The following is a 20,396-nucleotide window of genomic DNA, read 5'->3' as shown; positions in this document are numbered from 1 at the left end:
ACAAATGTCATCTTTATCAATATTTTTGTATCAGATCACAATAATTAAATAAAGTAAAACCAATCAGAATAGTAAAATGCTGACACCATTATAAAACATACACATTATCTTTTCAATAACACCAGTGACTATTATTATGCAATTGGCTCACTAAAAATTAACAGGCTATGAAATAAGCATTAATAGGCTCAAGGGAGTAAATCCTACATATTAGTGGGGTTAGCAGCATCCTGGTGACTCCAACTACTAACAAAATCAGATATTTAAGAGTTACTAAAATAAGCTAGGCGTGGTGGCACAGGCTATAATCCTAGCACTTGGGAAGCTGTGACAGAAGGATTGCATTGTTAAGATTAATCTCTGTTATATATAATGAGTCTCAGGCCAGCCTGTGCTACATAACAAGACCCTGTCTCAAAAAACCCACAAAGGAAATTACTGAAAACAAAAGTTGGTGTTTTAAAACAAGTAAAGTTCCATTACTCCTTAGCCCACAAACCCAAATCCTGAAGTTATAAGTACGTAACCTCAGTTCTAACAGACCCAATCTGGGGCTGCTCAACAACACACCTGCAATAAAGAGCCAGGTTTATGATGAGCACTAGCCAATCCACCACACAGCTACCTGGATAACACAAATGATATGCTTCCCTACCATTGCTCTGAAAGCTGAAAATTTCTGCATATTGAAATGTAACTGATCCAAGACTTCCAAACAAGTAGCTTTGGACCTGCACTGTACACTTGGAATCTACACAGCTCCTCAACTTTAAAGTTTCAAAACCAAATTCACATGAAGATTGAACAAATCATACATAAACAACAGCCCACTGGATTTCTAACTGGTCAGACCTGAAGCAAATCAACTTTTGTATTATCAAACAAAACAAAACAAGCTTTTTCCTTTTAGTGTATCACTTAATGTACTGATTTGCTAAAGAAAACAATTTATTAGATAATGATGCATGCATCCTTGCTAAATAATCTTGTGTTTGCTTATATAAAACTGAGACGGGAAGAAGAGAGCTGACCCATACACAGAGGAGCTCATTTATACTTTCCTTTCCCCATCCTTTGGTTTTTCTGAGTCAGAATCTTATATCCCCAAGGCTGGCTTTGAACTCCACTTCCCTCCTCCCTCCACCTCCCAAGTGCTGGGCTTCCATGCAGGGCAGCCAGGTTTTGTTCTTTGGAGAGGCGCAATGGAAGAATCCACAGTGGAGCATAGGCAGGAATCATGGAGACACTCGGGGGAAAAAAATGAGACAGGAAGCTAGGCACATACCCTGAGAAACTGGTCCCGTGACAGTTTACTAGAATACAAACATTAGCTTCCTGCATAGTTGTCTCAATCTACCACACTTGCTCAGGACCTCCAAATGCCTGGTCTGAGGTCTAGGGTCTAGGAGAGTTCTTGTCTAGCACAGACAAATCGGGCTACACTTCATCAAAAAAAAAAAAAAAGAATGCCCCAGAGAAAGCCAGAGCAAACACTCTCAAGAGCCTGGTGTAATGACCACAGCTTATTACCATCACAAATGGTTCTCATGTATCAGCTAAGATGACGATATGGAAGGGAAAAGAATGACGAGATAACAATAACATTACAATAACATTCCTGTCTTCATCCTCACAATAATGTGACAGTTTATATCTCCATTATATAGATGAGAAAGCTAAGATTTAGAAAGGCCCTTAAAAGCTTGCCTAATCACACCAGGCAATCACACCATGACACATGAGCTCAAGTTCAGTCTCCTTGGTCACCAAAATCCAACTTTTATTACTATTTCATTCAACATAATAAAAACACTCAAGTTTTACATGTAAAAGCAGTGACAAGTTTTACTCAGTCAAAGCCAGCACTTACATGAACAGTATCTGTCACTGAAGACAGACAGACGCAACAATTATGATTTGGTTGGAGAGGGGGAGAGCATGCAGCCCTGTGCAGGTGAGCACGGGGTGTCCGGCATAAGATGCTGGGGCTTCGTATGTAACAGTGTTCAAGAGAAAGGGTTGACAGGGTAAGAAAACTTTCACCTTAGTTAAAAATCTCTGATGTATATCCAAAATTCACATAGGAGTTCCTTTTAAATTTCTTATGGCATGTTACCAATAAGTTACTCAAAATACTAATATGAAAGATAGCAAATAACAACTGAGACTTAAAATTTTCTTTATACTTAAAACTCAAATGACATCTTTGTCCTTACCTTAAATTGGCTTATATGAAAAGAAATGAAGGAGAATGAAAGAGAGAGGTTTTCCAAGGTGGAAACAGAAAGTAAAGGAAGGAGTGAGATTAAAGTTTGCAGAGAACTGGGCCTCGGCATACAACTCCATGGATAGGAAGCTCTGTTCTTTACTCTTTACACTAAAGCTATCTCTACTTTACAAAGGAAATTTTTATTTGTTGAGACAGGGTTTCTCCGTATAACAGCTCTAGCTGTCCTGGAACTCACAATGTAGCCCAGGCTGGCCTCAAACTCACAGAGATCAACCTGCCTCTGCCTCCCTGAATGCTGGGACTGAAGGCGGGTGCCACCACTGCCCGACACAGAGGAAATCTTAACAGATAAAAACAACACAGCTAAATGTTTGCCAAGAAATATGTCAACTATTCATTAAAATAAAACTTAAAAATTTCGCATTCTCTGAACATGGAGAAACAAAAAATGAAATATCACTCATAAAAAAAAAAAACCTGATTAATTTAAGGATGTTGCCCTTTCTTAAAATAACTTGGTGAATGTCCTAGGAAACTTCGAGATAAACAAGTAATTATCAGAAAGCCTATGCTAGTAGTTCTTCATCCATATACAACAGCTGCCGTAAAAGGTTTCATAAACTACTAATTATGGGTACATCCAGTAAAAAAATATTTAAGATTTTCAACTATCCCAAGAAATAAATACATACTACCTATAATTGCTATCCTAAGACAAAAACAAAACAAAACAAAAACATCTGCTGCTGCTAGTCTCACTTGCCTAAAACCAGATACAGAGTAGACAAGGAAATTAAAATAGGCCAGCAGTGGTGGCACACACCTTTAATCCCAGCATTCGGGAGGCAGAGGCAGGCACAACTCTGTGAGTTCGAGGCCAGCCTGGTCTACAGAGCGAGTTCCAGGACAGCCAGGGCTACACAGAGAAACCTTGTCTCAAAAAAACAAAAAAAGAAAATACAAAAACACTTGACTTTGTAGGTGTTGAAACTTTTGAAGTGACTAAGACATGGAGAAGTAAAAACAAAGACCTAACTAACAAACAAAAGGGACTGCTGGCATAAATGGCGGGTAACATGCTACCATATGTACCTATGTGTTCTTGGCCATCTCACTTAACTTTCCTAGGCCTGATTCACTATCTGAAAGATGAGAAGACTCTACTAAGTGATCTTGCAGGTCCTTTGTCATCCTGAAAACCTCTGTACAGGTGACATGGGAGTAAGTTACTATGCACTATAGGTTATTCTCAACTAATAAAAAGATAGTTCATTAAATTGGAAATCAAATGCTTAGAAACAGGGAGTCTAGTTCCTAGGCTACGACCCAATGCCACCTTTAACTATACTAAAATAGAACAAAGGCAATAGCATAGGCCTAATCCCTAAATTCTAGAAGCAGGAAGCCACTATACACAGGAATGAAAAGAATTTCCTCCCTGTTCTTTGGATATGTTAAACAGGCATAAAATTTCGACACAGGCAAAATGTGTCCTCTAGTGTCTTTCTACTTCCCTATTGGGACTCTAAATCTCCAGTCCTGACAGTGTGAGTCCGAAATGATTCATATAATGAATTTCAGTTTTCGACAGTTCTTATCCTTCTTTCTTTCAGCTTCCCAATGCAGCTGTTCAAAACACAGTTTTATAGTTCTCCTATACACCTTTTATTATTATAACCCCACCGAAGCCAGGACATACCACCATCTGCCAAAAATGACTTACTGCATATCTCAAAGACCACTGTGCTATCTGTCAGTCTCCTAACTTGCCATGCCCCAGCCTCCTCAGCCTAATAGCTAACCCCTATTGATTTTGATTAGCAGAAAAGCCTAATGGTGATATTTCAAGTTCTTCAAATGTATATATATGTGTGTGCACAGAAAGATGTTATCACATATAACTGAAACCCTAAAATTAAAAGAAAAACTCCAAACCAGGCTATGTAACAGAGAGGGATTGAAGAAAGAAGGTATCAGAAGTAAACACAGCTTAAACATCCCACCCTTTACAAAACCTTCCCATGGGACCCAGTTACAATTCTGTCACTGCTCACTCCTATAATACTTTGCTGAACTCTGGAATTAACTATATGCTACTTGAGGACTGGAAGTATCCTTGTGAGCACTCTATCTATATATTTTATCATGGCTAAAGAGATGTCCCTAACTAAATGGCTGCACCTTTTGGAATCTTAAGTCAGTAAAAACTACAAGAAACAGTATTGATAACTACTGCATATAAATTACTAAATCTTATCAAAACAGAAATATTATTAAAGATTGGAAGAAAAAAAGCAACATCCAGCAATCTAACAAAGCACAGAAAATCCTCTGGATAAAAATTCAAATGCCTGCCTGCCAGGCAGTGCTAGTACACACCTTTAATCCCAGCACTGGGGAAGCAGAGTCAAGTGGATCACTGTGACTTTGAAGCCAACCTAGTCTACAGAGTGAGTTCCAGAATAGTCAAGGCTATATAGAGAAACCCTGTCTCAAACCTCACCCCCAACCCCCTGAAAATCAAATGCCCACTGGAAGCAGAAGAGAGAATACTTGTGCTTACATCTGATAGAGTATATAGAAATTGGTAATTGGTATTTAACATTACATAAAATTATTCTGCTGTATAAATCAGATATAAAAGACAAAAGGGCATATAGAAAAATAATAACTTATGCACCTTCTAAAATTAAAAAAACATGCTCAGTATATGGGGGGAATAAAAATGGTCTTCAAAGACAAAAATGTTTAATGATTTTCCCCCTTTCTTTCTCTTTTTCACATCTCTACTCCAAAAGTCAAAAGAAAACAAAGGTTTAAAGGTAGGCCTGCAAGTTCTAATGGACAATCCCTAAAACCCTACACCAGATAATTAAACAATGCTGGTTAACTTATTTAGGTTATACACACAGAATATTCAAATGGCTGTTTCAGACAATTGACCAGCAAGCACAGAAGAAACAAAGGTCTGTCCACCCTGGAGTCGGACTCCATAGAAGCCACCGCTGCTAACACTAACAGCAGCTCTGCTGTGGATTACATTTCAAATTATCACATGATTATGGGCTCAAGGATGGGCGAGCCGCCAAGTCTTTTCAAGCAGATCAAGTAACATGAATGCACCAGCACTGTTGTACCTCGTCACCACACTTTCTAGATCCAACAGTCCTCTCTCTCGGACTTCAACTGTCTTAGGAATCCAGCTCTATTAAAATATATTTTTTAACTTCAATAAAGAAATAACTTTTATTTAGTTATTTTAACATACATACAAATAAGAAAACATACTTACAGATTGTATATCTTGTAATGGTTTTTATGCTTTGAATCCAAAAACCTTAAAACAAAACAAACAAACAAAAGGCCACCATTAACAAAAATGAGCTAACATTTCAAATTACAATAACATTGAGCAGGACTAAAACAGATTTTGTTTTCCCTAATCTCAAATACTATTAATAACCCAAATGCATATCCCCTCCAACTTCATGTCATTCATTAATAATTATTACATTACACAGATTTATACAATCTGAAGTAGAATCAACTTTATCAAAAACTATTTTCATATCTTGTCTCCAGCCTAATAAATTATGGTAATGTCTTGAAAAGGCAATCTTAGCAATTCCCAAGTGTACCTAGCTCATACTGATTTCCACAAAAAGCATAAGCAATAATGTACTATTTTAAAAAAACTTAAAATTTAATTAATTAATTAATTTATTTATTTATATTTATTTGTTTGTTTGTTGATTTGTTGATTTTTTTCGAGGCAGGGTTTCTCTGTGTAGCTTTGGAGCCTGCCTGGAACTGGCTCTGTAGACCAGGCTGGCCTCGAACTCACAGAGATCCACCTGCCTCTGCCTCCTACGTGCTAGGGATAAAGGTGTGTGCCACCAATGCCTGGCAAATTTAGTTTTAATGAAAAAATATAAATATATATTTTGAAATATATACAAGGTACAAGTAGCAATGTAATCCTGTACAAAGTTTTTCAAGCATTTTTCACATGTGTATTCTCTTGTTCCTCACTAACATCGAAGAGGTGGAGCTTACATTTTACAGAGAAGGGAAATAGGTCTCAAGAGATTAGGAGACTTGCCTAAAGTGTTTAGCTAGTAAGTGAAAGATTTAAACCCAAGGACGGACCACTCCCTCAACCAGCTGTGACACCAAACAATAACTACAGGTACCAAAGCACTGATTACATGCCAGATATTATTTTAAGCACTTTATGTATATAAATTTGTTTAATCTCCAGGCCTGTAACAGAAGGCTCAGCAAGGTAGAATGCTGAAGAATTAATTATAAGACAAAGGAGAAAAGACAGCTTCATGTAACCTAGGCTAGTCCTGAATTCGCTCTGCAGTGGTAGATAAACCTGAACTTCTGACCCTCGATTGTCCCTGAAGGACTGGGATTACAGGTATGTGTCACCAAGCTGGGTCTACTCAGTGCTGGGGGTTAAACCTAGAGAGAGCCTCATGCATGCTACAAAAGCATTCTTCCAGTAGCTACATCTCCAGGCCCAACATGAGTTTTTCAAGATAAAGGGATAAATAGTCAATAAAATGGACTTTAGGGGGGGGGGGGGAGACTCAAACAGAAACACATATCTTTTTTTTTTGTTTGTTTTGTTTTGTTTTTTTGAGACAGGGTTTCTCTGTGTAGCTTTGTGCCTTTCCTGGATCTCGCTCTGTAGACCAGGCTTGCCTCGAACTCACAGAGATCCGCCTGGCTCTGCCTCCCGAGTGCTAGGATTAAAGGCGTGTGCCACCACCGCCCGGCCAGAAACACATATCTTTATGTAATTTCTAAATGCCAATGATAACACAAGACCCTAAAGTCTGCTAGAAAAGAAACAAATGGCATGAAAAAAAAAAAGACATCAAAGATACTGTCATTAACAACACTACCTTCTAAAAATAACTATACAAGCCGGGCGGTGGTGGCACACGCCTTTAATCCCAGCACTCGGGAGGCAGAGCCAGGCGGATCACTGTGAGTTCAAGGCCAGCCTGGGCTACCAAGTGAGCTCCAGGAAAGTCGCAAAACTACGCAGAGAAACCCTGTCTCGAAAAACCAAAAAAAAAAAAACAAAAAAAAAAAAAACAAAAAAAAACTATACAAAGTCTGGTCTTCAGGAAAAATTACTTCCAGCCTAGAACACTATACCAAGACAGGTGAGTATATAATACAAGCATTGGTTAAGCAACAAGTCGTTTTGTTTTCCATACATTATCTGAGAGTAGAAAATCGTGAAAGGTGATGACAGGTTCTAGGAACTGGGGAACCCGACTTGAAAAAGAAGAAATGAGAACCCCAAGAAGGATGGTAAAGGGACATCTCAGACAGGCTGCACACACAGGAAGGCAGTTAGTTCAAAGTCAGCACATCAGGAGACTCCCGGAGAGGGGGAGACTGATGAGCACCAAATGTGATCAACGACATGGTGGGCGGCAGCAGCGGCGGTGGTGGTGGCGGTGGCGGTGGCAGCTCACGCCTTTAATCCCAGCACCTGGGAGCCATGACAGTCTGGGCTACAAGAAGAAACCCTGTCTCAGAGAAGGAAAAAAAAAAAAACCAACAAAGAAAAAAAATGCTCAACAGTGAGATTTATAGAACTGAGGGACAGTTCGTGAATAAATTAAAACTAAAAGCACAGATCTTTCACAGCTGCATTACAGTTTCCAGTTTTGTGGTTCTATGGGATTTCTGTGTGTGCAAGCGTGTGCATCTCTGAATCTATGTGTTTCTTGTGCTTTTTCTTTGGCTCTTTTCTTCATTTTTGTTTGTTTGTTTTGTGCTATTCTGGTTTGTTTGCCTTTATCTTATATTATTTTACTCTATTATTTTTTTAGATGTCTCTGTTTTCTAATGAGAGAAAGAAAGGGTGTGGATTTGGATGGGGGGGCTGGGAGGAGATGGGGGAGGGGAATCATAATCAGAATATATTGTCTGAAAAAAAATCTATTTTCAATTTAAAAAAATAAAATTAAACAGTATGACCCAACATACTTGTGTCCTAGTCAGGTAACAGAAGTGGGTATATCCTTGGAATACAATATAAAACTCGAAGAAAAATACAGCAAAATATTAGGAACTTTATTTCTTTTAACTACTGCAGTTTTCTCTTTTTAAAAAAAAAATATTGAAATGCTTGGTCAGTTCTCTTCTACAAATAATGTTTTTAAAGGAAACTACAACTCTGGAAATGTCAGGAAACAGGGAGAAAGTGTTCATGTAATTTTAGAGTTCACGTCAGACAAGGAAGGAAATACTGGCATAGTGAGATACGATACTGATCTGTAAAACATTTCAAATGCTTCATTTCATCAACAGCCTATGAATCTACAGAAGAGAACTAAAGAGAGAATTTAACTGTAAGTCCATAGGGAAACTATAAACTATTCTAATTTTTTAAGACAGGGAAAGAAAAATGCTATTATATTAAAAAAGACAAAACATAAAGATATACTTTAATGACTTAAAAACCAACCACTGAGTGACATGGTGAATGTGTGTTAGTTATCACAACACACTGTAAACCCAACACACAGAAGACAGGTAGTTCTATGAGTCTGAAGTCAGGATCAGAATGAGACACTGACTCAAGAAAGCAACAGCAATCGTAATAACAATGCTATGGATTTGTAAGACTCGCTAGGATTCTCTTTTGCAATGAATACTTTTGCAATAAATTCTTCAAGACAAAAAAAAAAAAAATAGCAGTTGAGAGGTGGTAGCACATGCCTTTAATCCCAGCACTCAGGAGCCAGGGGCAGGCAGGTCTCTGAGTTCCAGGACAGCCTGGTCTACAGAGAGAGAGGGCCAGGACAGCCAGGGCTACACAAAGAGACTCTGTCTCGAAAAACCAATATATGCATATTCTGTAATATATACATTAATAAAGCAAAGTCAGCAATCAGTACAGTAATCCTGAACAAAAGATAACCTATCAATATCTGTAATCAATGCTTATCTGAATTTAATGGCATAGAAGAGAAGGGCATTCATTATAAAGCTGTGTCAACAAAACGAATCAAAGCAGTTTCCTTACTTTTTAGAACTCACAGAAATCATTAAAGAGAAAAACAATCCAAAGAAAAATAAGTTGAAAAGAAAGTCAATACACACATAAACGCCAAGTGTGCACACCATGCTCAACTAGATTTGGTAATTCATAAACAAGAGAAATTAACTGTCCATAGCTCTGGAAGCTGGAAAGTCCCAGAGTATGTACATGCACGCACGCGCGTGCACACACGGAAGAAAAATTGAGTAAATAATATTAAAAACAAAAAACACAAAGTTTTTTTTTGTGTGTAAACACAGCTCCAAATATCTGAGGGGGGATAAAGTACAAGCGCTTCACAGGGAAGCTTTGCCATCCTTATGCTGACCAGTTAGCAAACACTAAAGGAGATCAGAAGCAGGTGTTTCACTTTTTCTTTCCTTCTTTCTTTCCTTCCTTTCTCTCCCCCTCCCCCCCCCCCCTCTCTCTGTTAATGCTGACTCTTACAGAGCTAGAAGCCAGGCACAGAAGAGATTCTCCAAAGATCTCACTGGAGGAGCTGACAATCCCCAGGCAGCCACCAGGATGTAGGCAGGGCAGCGGGAGCATGCCTAGCCAGTGTCTAACAGCAAGGTCCTAAGCAGACTGCAGCCCCTACAACCTCCTAGACATGTCATGTTTCCTAAACTTCCACTTTCCAAGATACGAACTTCCTATGAAGCATTATTCCTTTCTGATTAAGTTAAAGACACTTTCTGTCCTTTGCAACCAAGAACTCATAATTATTTTCAGAGAATATTTCAAGTTAAGGTTAGTGAAATCATATTTGTGTGTCCCCTTTAACAGTTGAACTTTATGGTTTCTTAGCTAGCATGTGAGCCACAGCAAGACTACCAGAAGAAAGAAGCCCTTTAAAGGTGTGTGTGTGTGGGGGGGGGGGGTGATTCGCTCAAAGAACTTGATTACTTAGGGAAACATCCACCACTTCCCTCTCTGTCCTCTCAGGAATTTCATGACCACATTTGGCTCAGCTTTTAAGTCTGACAACAGAAAGGAAAGGGGGGAGAGGGAAGAAGACAGTCCTTCCCACAGAGAAAGGGGCAAACTTGCCTACAGATATTTACATAGACAAAAGCAGAGGCAATACTCTCTAACCCTGCACAATCTAGACCCCTCTTTCATAACTATGCCATACTTGAAGCAATTCTGATATGTACACTCCCCCACTACTCTCTCTTACCTCTACTCCTACCCCCGCTGAACCCCTTCTTCCCAACTCTGATGTCAGCCGGGCAGTGGTGTCGCAGTCTTTAATCCCAGCCTCTGAGTTCGAGGCCAGCCTGGTCTACAGAGTGAGTTCCAGGACAGCCAGGACTGTTGCACAGAGAAACCCTGTCTCAACAAACAAACCAGAAAAAAAAGAAACAACTTTGATGTCTTTATGTGCATATTGTCTGTTTAACTGAGGTTGCTTGCATGAGCATGGGAGATTTCTTATTAAATAAATCTAGATAATACATATTTCAGATTCTAGAAAAGTGTTACCTCCCCCCAAAAAAAGACAAACACACACACACACACACAAACTAAAAGTTAAAAAAAGAGGACAGAAAAGGCAGCACCAGAAATCAACATTCATCTACCAAATACACTTGTAGAACCTTTGCCATGTGACCACTCAGGCTCTGGGGAGTCTAGACAAAGGCTGACAGTTTCCACAAGTTTGTGTGTGTGTGTGTGTGTGTGTGTGTGTGTGTGTGTGTGTGTGTGTGTGTGTGTGTGTGTGTGTGTGTGTGTGTGTTGAATGCGTGTGTGGCACAGGGAGGCCAGAAGCAGACTACAGGTATTGCTCTATGACCCTAGAACTTGTTTTGTTTTTGAAACTGGGTCTCATTGAACCTGGAGCTCATTATTTTGGCTAAGCTAGCTGGTCAGTAAGCCCCCAGGATCCAGTCCTCTTTGCCTCCTTCCCCATTACTGGTGTTACAGAAACATGCCATGCCATTTGGCTTTTGCATGGGTTCTAGGGATCTGAACTCAGATCCTCATGCTTACCCAGCAAGCTCTTTACCAACTGAGGCATTTCCACAGCCCTGGTTTTAGTTCTCATGAAGCAGAGTCTACTCATCCCAGCCCATAATGCAGTCACTGATAAACCTCTACAGAGGCCTGCAACCAACTTGCAGAAGCCGAGGTCAGTGATAAAGGCCATGTGTTCCAGTGTTAGCAATCTGTGTTCTGGTCACTGTGCTTCTGATCACACATGTGTAGACAGGGAGGCAGCTGGTCTGACCACTCTTCAAGCCCCACCAACTGAAGACTTGAGGGACTTAGAGCCTCCTTCTGCCCCTCCCTTTTTCCTCCTTTAAAAAGCCAAACAGTTACTAGTAGCAACAATGGAGAGCAATTACACAGACAAGAGAAATGAGGAAGTCATCCCCTATGACCAGAAAAAAGTCCAGGCTTTAAGTTTATAGCATAAGCACATACCCAGCACAGAAATACCCACCTAAAGCTGGGCAAACTCTAGAAAAGGGGAGAATTGTTCCACTCCAGAAAAGAGCCAAATTCCAGTTTTTAGCCAACACACACACACACACACACACACACAATTTACAAGATCAAGACAAAGACACACATGCACCCCAAAAAAAAACCTGACAGCAAATTTACTAGACAGAAATTTTTTTTTTTTTTTTACCTTAATGGTGCTCAGAAAGCTAAACAAATACATGGCTGAGATCAGGGAAATGAAAACAGAAAGATCAATAAGGTGAAAGAAAGGAAGAGTTGAGTGTGGTGGTAATCCCAGCATTCAGAGGGCCGAGGCAGGAAAGGAAAAGACAGTTTCTGGGTTGTGTTTGTTTGTTTGTTTGTTTGTTTGTTTGTTTTTTAAAAGGGGGGACGGGACTGAACAAGATGGCTCAGAAGGTAAAGATGGTTGTCACCAAGCCTGGAGATGTTTGGTCTCCAGGAATCACATGGTGAAGGAAAGAACTTTTGACCTCTGACCTCTACACATGTGGCATGGCACAAGCACATCCCCCAACACACAAAGAATGTAATATTTTAAATTTTTTAAAGATGAGAACTCCAGGGCTGGGAAGACACCTCAGTCAGTAAAACACACTACTCAAGGGCATGAGGACCCAAGTTTAGAGCCCCCAAACCCACATAGAGAACAAGGTACAGTAGCACACACTTGGAACCCCAACATCAAGGCTACAGCCTAGGCTATTGTTTTCCTCCAGAACCAGATAGTAAGGGCCTACTGCTGGAGACACTTACTCGTCACTTACACAGAAAAACTGAGCAGGTGCCAACCAGAAGTGTCACCATTACTGACTAGAGTTCATGGTGCTGGAAGGTATTTTGCACACTACTGGAGGAGAAAAGGAGTCATCAATATAACCCAGCTACAAGCCCTTTGTCCTACAACAGAGACCTGTCTGCACACAGGCATATATACTGGTCCAATAGTGGCACAAATGTTATGGGAGTAACCAATCACTTTTTTTAAATTATATTAATTTAAGGCCCATTCCATAATATGGAACTCACGTCTACCCCTTCTAAAGTTGCCAAGAACTTGAGGCTAGATATATGTTATGGGTCTGGGGAAAAACCTACTATTAATCTGTAGAAGGAATATAAAAATAACATGATTCCTAACAACACATTGCTCTACTCACAGATGAGTGCATCACTCAGCCCTCATCAGAGCTTCTTTTTGGAATAGATGGTTATTAACACAGAGACCTACAACCCTTTCCTCAAGGTTCAGGGATCTACACAGAAGAGGAAGGCAGACTGTAAGAGCTATAGGTAATAAATGACTCCAAGGACACGGTGTCTTCCAAACACAACAGGGGTGATACACATACAAACTCACAGAGACTGTCACAGCATGCACAATACCTGCTGCTCAAGTTCAAACCAAACAAAATCCCAGGTGAAGTGGACACAAAGTCCTGCCCCTAACCAAGAAATTATTTGCAGTGATACCTACTGGGAAACAGAAAATCAGTTTTCTCCAACAGAGTGTTATTGGATATATCAACCACATTCCAGGTCTGCCCCCATGCCTAGGTGTAGTTGGCCAACACAAAACAGACTCCATGTTTTTTATGCTTTCTGTTTTGTCTTTGTTTTTTTGTTTTTCAAAACACAGTTTCCTCTGTGTAGTAGTTCTGGTGTCTTGGGACTCACCCTGTAGACCAGGCTATCCTGGAACTCACAGAGATCCACCTGCTTCTGCCTCCCAAGTGCTGGAATTAAAAGTGTATACCACTACTGCCCGGTGTTTGTTTTGATTTTTTTCTTTTTTGAGGACAAAGAAAAATAATATGAAGTTGGGTGGATTGGGGGGGGTGTGAGAAAGATCTAGGAAGAGTTGGAGGGGAAAGAATATAATCAAAATATATGAAAATTTTTTAACGAAACTCTAACTAGAGCCGGGCGGTGGTGGCGCACGCCTTTAATCCCAGCACTCAGGAGGCAGAGCCAGGCGGATCTCTGTGAGTTCGAGGCCAGCCTGGGCTACCAAGTGAGTTCCAGGAAAGGCGCAAAGCTACACAGAGAAACCCTGTCTCGAAAAACCAAACCAAACCAAAACAAAACAAAACAAAAAACTCTAACTAGAACAATATAGAAGTACATGCTTGTAATCCTAGCCATGGCTGAAAAATACAGTAAATAGGGCTGGAGAGATGGCTCAGAGTTTAAGAGCACTTGACTGCTCTTCCAGAGGTCCTGAGTTCAATCCCCAGCAACCACATGGTGGCTCACAGCCATCTATAATGAGATCTGGTGCCCTATTCTGGCCTGCAGTCATATATGCTGTATACATAATAAATAAATCTAAAAAATGTTTATAAAAATACAGTAAATAGAATAAAAATAAAATGTATTAGAAAGAATCAAAGTAGATCTGAGCACAAATATAGGAGTAACAACTTTTTGATTAGATTTAAGATCTGTTCAATAAGATGGAATCCATATCTAACACTGTCAAAATGAGGCCTAGAGCCTGTGACTAAAAAGGTTATAGACCTTAGGTGAAAACCTACTATTACTCTGCTAAGTGGACATAGCAATAGAATGATTCCTAATGACTTATTGCTATACTGATACATCAGTATATCACTCAACCCTCATCAGAGAAGCTTCTTGTAGATGGCAATTAACACAAAGACCCACAACTGGTCAGCATGCAAAGAATAAGACTTCAGAATATTCAGCTCTAAATAGTACTCTGTATCACAACCCTCCCGAAAGGCTCAGGATCTATGGAGAAGAGGGGCAGAAAGACTGTAAGAGGTAGGTAAGAGGTGACTTCAAGGAAACCGTGTTCTCCAGGCACAATAGGGCAGATGCTCACAGCAACTCTAACGGCACGCACAGACCTGTGAAAGCTCAGCCAAAAGAAGGTCCAGCATGCCAGAGACAGCAAAGTCCCACCCCTAGCTGAGGAGCTATCGGTATTTACTACCAGGAGAGGGACAGTTAGTTCTTTAATGGTGTAAACCACACTCCAGGATGGGCAACACGCCTAGAAGTAGCTGTCCAACACCAACTGGACCTGACTTGGGGAGAGTGGGGCAGAACACAAGGTAAGTTATATAGGTAGAGAGGGTGGGGAGGATCTGGAAGGAGTTGAGGTCGGAGGACAAATAGGATCAAAATACTGACATCAACTTACTGAAAAAAAGTAGATATTAACCAACCTATGAGACACTATCAACTGGGCTAACTTATTTACCTTGAGGATTCCAGAAAGATATTTATTTGTAGAAATTCGATGAAAGATATAAATATAAAGAAGTTGTGGCTCAATGAACCACAAGTCACAAAAACTCAGAGACTTACCAGACAAATGATCATCAAACCATCAAACGACAAAGACAGACTGAGGATGTACCTCACTTGATAAGAGTGTTTGCCTAACAAAGCCCTGGGATCCGTCCCCAGCTCTGCACAAGCCTCTCATGGTGGTGCTCGCCTGAAATCCCAGTACTAGCTAGGTGGAAGCAGGAGGCCCAGAAGTACATTCTTGCATATATTAGAGAGCTTCAGGCCAGCCTGTACTGTGAGACGGCTGTCTTTACAAATACTCACAGTCAGCTGGGCAGTGGCAACACACACCTCTAGTGCCAGCACTCGGGATGCAGAATCAGGAGGATCTGAGTTCGAAGCCAGCCTGGTCTCCAGATGAGTTCCAGGTCAGCCAAAGCCACACAGAGAAACGCTGTCTTGAAAAAAAAAAATGAAAGAGAGAGAGAGAGAGAGAGAGAGAGAGAGAGAGAGAGAGAGAGAGAGAGAGAGAAAGAAAGAAAGAAAGAAAGAAAGAAAGAAAGAAAGAAAGAAAGAAAGAAAGAAAACCTGCAGAATGAAAGAAGCAACTTGTCACAAAGAAGCCTCAGTATCAGCAGATTTTTTTTTTTTCCCTCAGAAATCTTGAGGAATAGGAAGCAAGGATACAACAATATTTAAAGTCCTAGAAGACAAAAATATCCAGCAAAACTGTCCTTCAAAAATGAGGAATGCTGGGCTGGAGAGACGGCTCAGTGGTTAAGAGCACTGACTGCTCTCCCAGAGGACCAGCACCCACATGGCAGCTCACAACTGTCTGACACCCTCACACAGACATACCCAGGCAAAGCACCAGTGCACATAAAATAAAAATAAATTATTTTTTAAAAATGAAGAATACTGAAATAGTCTAGAGAAACCAAAGTTAAGGAAACTTATTACCACCAGACTAGTCCCTCAAAGAAATGCTACAGGGAGTCTTTCAAGTGGAAATGATACAACATTTCACAACACAAAAGCTTCCCCTTATCCTCAGAGGACACATTACACTACATCCTTCTCCCATAGTGGTTGCCTAAAACTATGGACACACATACACTTTTCCTACACATATTTACCTATGCTAGTGTAATAAACCAGGCACAGAAAAACATTAATAGTAATATTTAAACACAACAATTTTTAACGCTATAACATAATGAAATTTATATAAATACAGTACTTCTCTCAAAAGAGTCAAGGCAAATAGTGGGGTTTTGTTGTTGTTGTTTCGGTTTTTCGAGACAAGGTTTCTCTGTGTAGTTCTGGTGTCTATCCTGGATCATCGCGCTGTAGACCAGGCTGGCCTTGAACTTACAGAGATCTGCCTGGCTCTGCCTCCTGAGTGCTGGGATTAAAGACGTGCACCACCACCACCTTGCTTGACAAAAAGTATTTTTGAACCACTATTGACCACACCTAAGCTGAAACCTCAGATAAAGGGAACTACTGCAATTTGAAGCTACAGGACAAAATAAAGAACTCTGAGAAATGACAATTACAACAAAAAAGATCAACTCTAACAGTAGCATAACTTTAGCTTGTAATTCCACATTTTGTTTTCCACATGATTTTAGACATGGTATTTTTAAAAATCCAATTATTAAATTATGGCTATATGGTATTAAAAAGACGTAACTTTATGATTTTTTTAAAAAGCTAACAGGAAGCAAGGGTGTAACTATACAGGAACCAAGGCTTAAATACCTCTGAAGGTAAGCTGGTATTATAACTTTAGGATGTTAAATGAAATTCCTACTACAACCACAAGGAAAATAGCTCCAGAATAAAAACACCAATTGAAACATTTCATTATAAAACATCAACTGAACACAAAAAGCAGTCAGGCAAATCAGAAACAAATAGCAAATTGTAGGACACTGTATCCGTGCAAACAAGTTAAATCCTCCAATCAAAAGACAGACTGGCGGAAAGCATACAAAAGACAAGATCCAATAACATACTATTCACACAACACGCAAGCACAAACAGATTTTTAAATGTATAGGCACAGACTGAAAGAGGGCAAAAAAAATGCTGTGTGGTAATCAAAAGAGTGAGAGTAGTATCAGAAAATTTACTAGGTTTAAAGTATGAGATAAAAAATAATAAAAGTATCAACACATTAAGGAGATTTTAATAATTGTAAGCATTTAGACATCTAGTGAGAGGCACGGAGTCATACCTCTGTAACCCCATAACTTGAGAGGCAGAGGCAGGAGGATCAGACTATATAAGACCAAACAAATATAACAAGATGAAAACAAGAAATAGTTCTAAAGTAATAATTGCACACTTTGACATATACAACACTTCAACACAATAGTGGAGAGACAAGAAAAAGTAGGACTTGACCAGCATAGTAAAGCCTACAAGCTAAGACTCACCCCCACACACACACCCAGCTCAGCAAGAGAAGACCCACTATGTTCAGATAAACTGTATGTTCAGACACAAATGGGCTCAATTAGTTCTTTTTTAACTAGACATCAAGTTAAAAAAAAAAACAAATATAAATGAACAGACATCAACTAAAGCATTTTCTTCTACATGAGAGAATATTAGAAAGCAGTAAAAGAGAAACGCTTGCTCTTCCTGACTCCTGGTGACTAGAGATCAGAATTCTATGCTGATCCTCTGGTGTGTTTGAGAAAAACTGTAGAGAACACAAGTACTTTTTTATTTATTTATTTATTTATTTATTTATTTATTTATTTATTTATTTATTTATTTATTTATTTATTTGGTTTTTCGAGACAGGGTTTCTCTGTATAACAGTCTTGGCTGTCCTGGAACTCGCTTTGTAGACAGGCTGGCCTCGAACTCACTGAGATCCACCTGCCTCTGCCTACCAAGTGCTGGGATTAAAGGCGTGCGCCACCACTGCCTGGCAAGTACTCCTTTTTTTAAAGATTTTTTTTTAATTTTATGTGTATGAGTGTTTTGACTACTTATACACATGCAGAGCACACTGAGTGTCTGATGCCCTTCAGAAGAGGGCATTAGATCTCCTGGAACTGGAATTATAGGCAGTTCTGAGCCACTGTGTGGGTGTTAGGAACCAAACCTAGGTCTCTTGCAAGAGCACCCAGTTTTCTTAACCTCTGAGCCATCTCTCTCCAGTCACTTATAGTGCATTTTCAGTTTATTGGGTACCAAAATCTTGCTGTACATGTACTAATAAAGCAAAAATACTGAGTTTATACAGAATCACAGTTACAGTCTTTAATGCCTTGTGATCAGTCTACTAGCAGAAGAGAAATGCTACCTTAACAATGTGCTCAGTGACAAAGGTCAGGCATTACACAGCCCTAGCTGATCCATCACACAGGAATGTGACTTCAGTTTTGACAGTTCCATCAGCTTTTTAAAATAAGCGAAAACACAAGTTTCAGCATGAGGCTTCCTGATTTTAAATACAGTCCAGAGTTTGTCCTCTGACACGCAGGAAAACAGGTATTAAGGAAAGCAGCTTGAGCACTGCACAGTGATCCAGCACCTAGTGATGACTTGGAGTTCAACCTCCAGAACTGCCCCACTCCCAATAAAAAAAGAAAACTTAAACTTCTGCTGGGCAGATGATACACCCAGCACTAGGGATGAGAAGTCAAGATCGTGAGTTCAAGTCTGGCCTTACCTACACATAATGAGATCCTGTCTCAAATACAATAATAACAAGCAATAAAGAAAAAAATCACCTCTGGAATCTTATAGACATGGACTCTTCCTACTTCCAAGATGTGGCAATTGAAGATTTCAATTTCTTTTAAATCACTTATGAAAGTGAATTGTGGATTAGATTCACTCTAAAACTTAGTAAGATGGTATATGCGAACTAGAAATACAATAGTTAATACATATAAATAGTAAGTAAATAATATACTGAAAATAATATCCACTATTAAAATAGCAAAGCTACATTTGTGCCCATAATATTTTTATTGTCTAAATCACTAAATCTCCCTATGAGCAAGGAAATATGGCCTGCAAAAGTGAGAGGCAGCCAATGGGAATGGGGCTTTCTTCAGGAGTGACAAAAATGTTCTAGAATTTGGTATACATAGTAAGTGCATCACCTTTGGCTATACCATGGAAATATTAAATGTCGCTCAAATTACACAGTTCAAAAACAATGACTGATTGTTCTATGAACTCACTTTAAGTGGGAAAGAAGCAGGGAAGGAACAAGAAACGTAAGAATGGAAGAACAGAAGTAACATTCTTTCCTATTCATTACTGTGAAGTTGGCCTCTGAATAATCTGTTTCCAAGTCTTATTTTTAATTGATAGTCAATAATGATGCTAGAATAACAAATACTTCTCACTTATTGAAAATCAATATACAATTAAGTTTGACTGAGGAATGTACATATAACTAAGAATTGAACATTGCAAAGTTTCTTCAGAGAGAAAATGTATATGCTAGCAGCCAAGAAAGAATATACTCTTGAATCTATAACAGGTTACACATGGGTAAGGAAGCCAAGTATACAAGACAATAATAGGTAAGTCTTTTGCTAAATCATTATGTCATAAGACTGAGCTCTAATTGTTTCCTTATTAAAAAACTATGAGTAAACTGGGCTTGGTAGACATACTTATAATGCCAGCACCCACAGATGGAAGTGTAAGAATCATGAGTTCAAAACCAGTCTGGACTATATAAGTCAGCCTGGGTCACATAGCATGATCCTACCTTAAAACACAGCAAAATTATAAAAATGTTCTTACCATAAATTTTACAATAAATTGCCATAGTTTTAAACAAGGAGAAAAAAATTGTATGCTTAACTTTTTCATTTTCAACATTTCCTAAATTAAGCTCCATGTCTAGGAAGATGAGAGTTAACAAATTACAAAAGAAAACTTGGAAGAAACATAGAAGGTGAGAAAAGGTACACATGGTGACATTGTTAAGAATCTGTGTAGAAAGCGGTTTTCCTCTGTTACATCCACATTTCCTGATTCATTAGGGGCACAACAGTTCACAGGATAACACTCCTTCAGCACATTATGCACCAGTCTGTAGCTAGAGTTTTCCTGCCTTGCCCACAGTCAGGACAAATCTCTATCACCCGCCAGTCCCACAGCCGCTCAGACCCGACCAAATAAACACAGAGACTTATATTGCTTAGAAACTGTATGGCCGTGGCAGGCTTCTTGCTAACTGTTCTTATAGCTTAAATTAATCCATTTCCATAAATCTATACCTTGCCACGTGGCTCATGGCTTACCGGTGTCTTCACATGTCATGGCGGCAGCTGACAGTGTCTCCCTCCGCCTTCCTGTTCTTTCTTTTCT

At 39.4% G+C, this 20,396-nt stretch overlaps 1 protein-coding gene across 2 annotated transcripts in view; it reads right to left on the bottom strand.

Annotated features, from left to right (window-relative positions):
- The window catches only part of Pten (phosphatase and tensin homolog), a 74,885-nt gene that overhangs the window by 32,986 nt on the left and 21,503 nt on the right, over nt 1-20,396 (bottom strand). Inside the window, exon 3 of one of the 2 annotated variants that reach the window (XM_076562329.1) lies at nt 5,523-5,567. The exons of the other annotated variant lie outside the window; for it this stretch is intronic. The gene's annotated coding sequence lies outside the window, so the exon portion shown is untranslated. The remainder of the gene's footprint in view (nt 1-5,522; nt 5,568-20,396) is intronic. 2 annotated transcript variants of the gene reach the window in all.

The sequence above is a fragment of the Peromyscus maniculatus genome, chromosome 1 (genome assembly GCF_049852395.1).
Source record: "Peromyscus maniculatus bairdii isolate BWxNUB_F1_BW_parent chromosome 1, HU_Pman_BW_mat_3.1, whole genome shotgun sequence".
Lineage (NCBI taxonomy): Eukaryota > Metazoa > Chordata > Mammalia > Rodentia > Cricetidae > Peromyscus > Peromyscus maniculatus.
The sequence above is the reverse complement of the archived record's forward strand: the minus strand, read 5'-3'. Positions and strand labels throughout refer to the sequence as shown.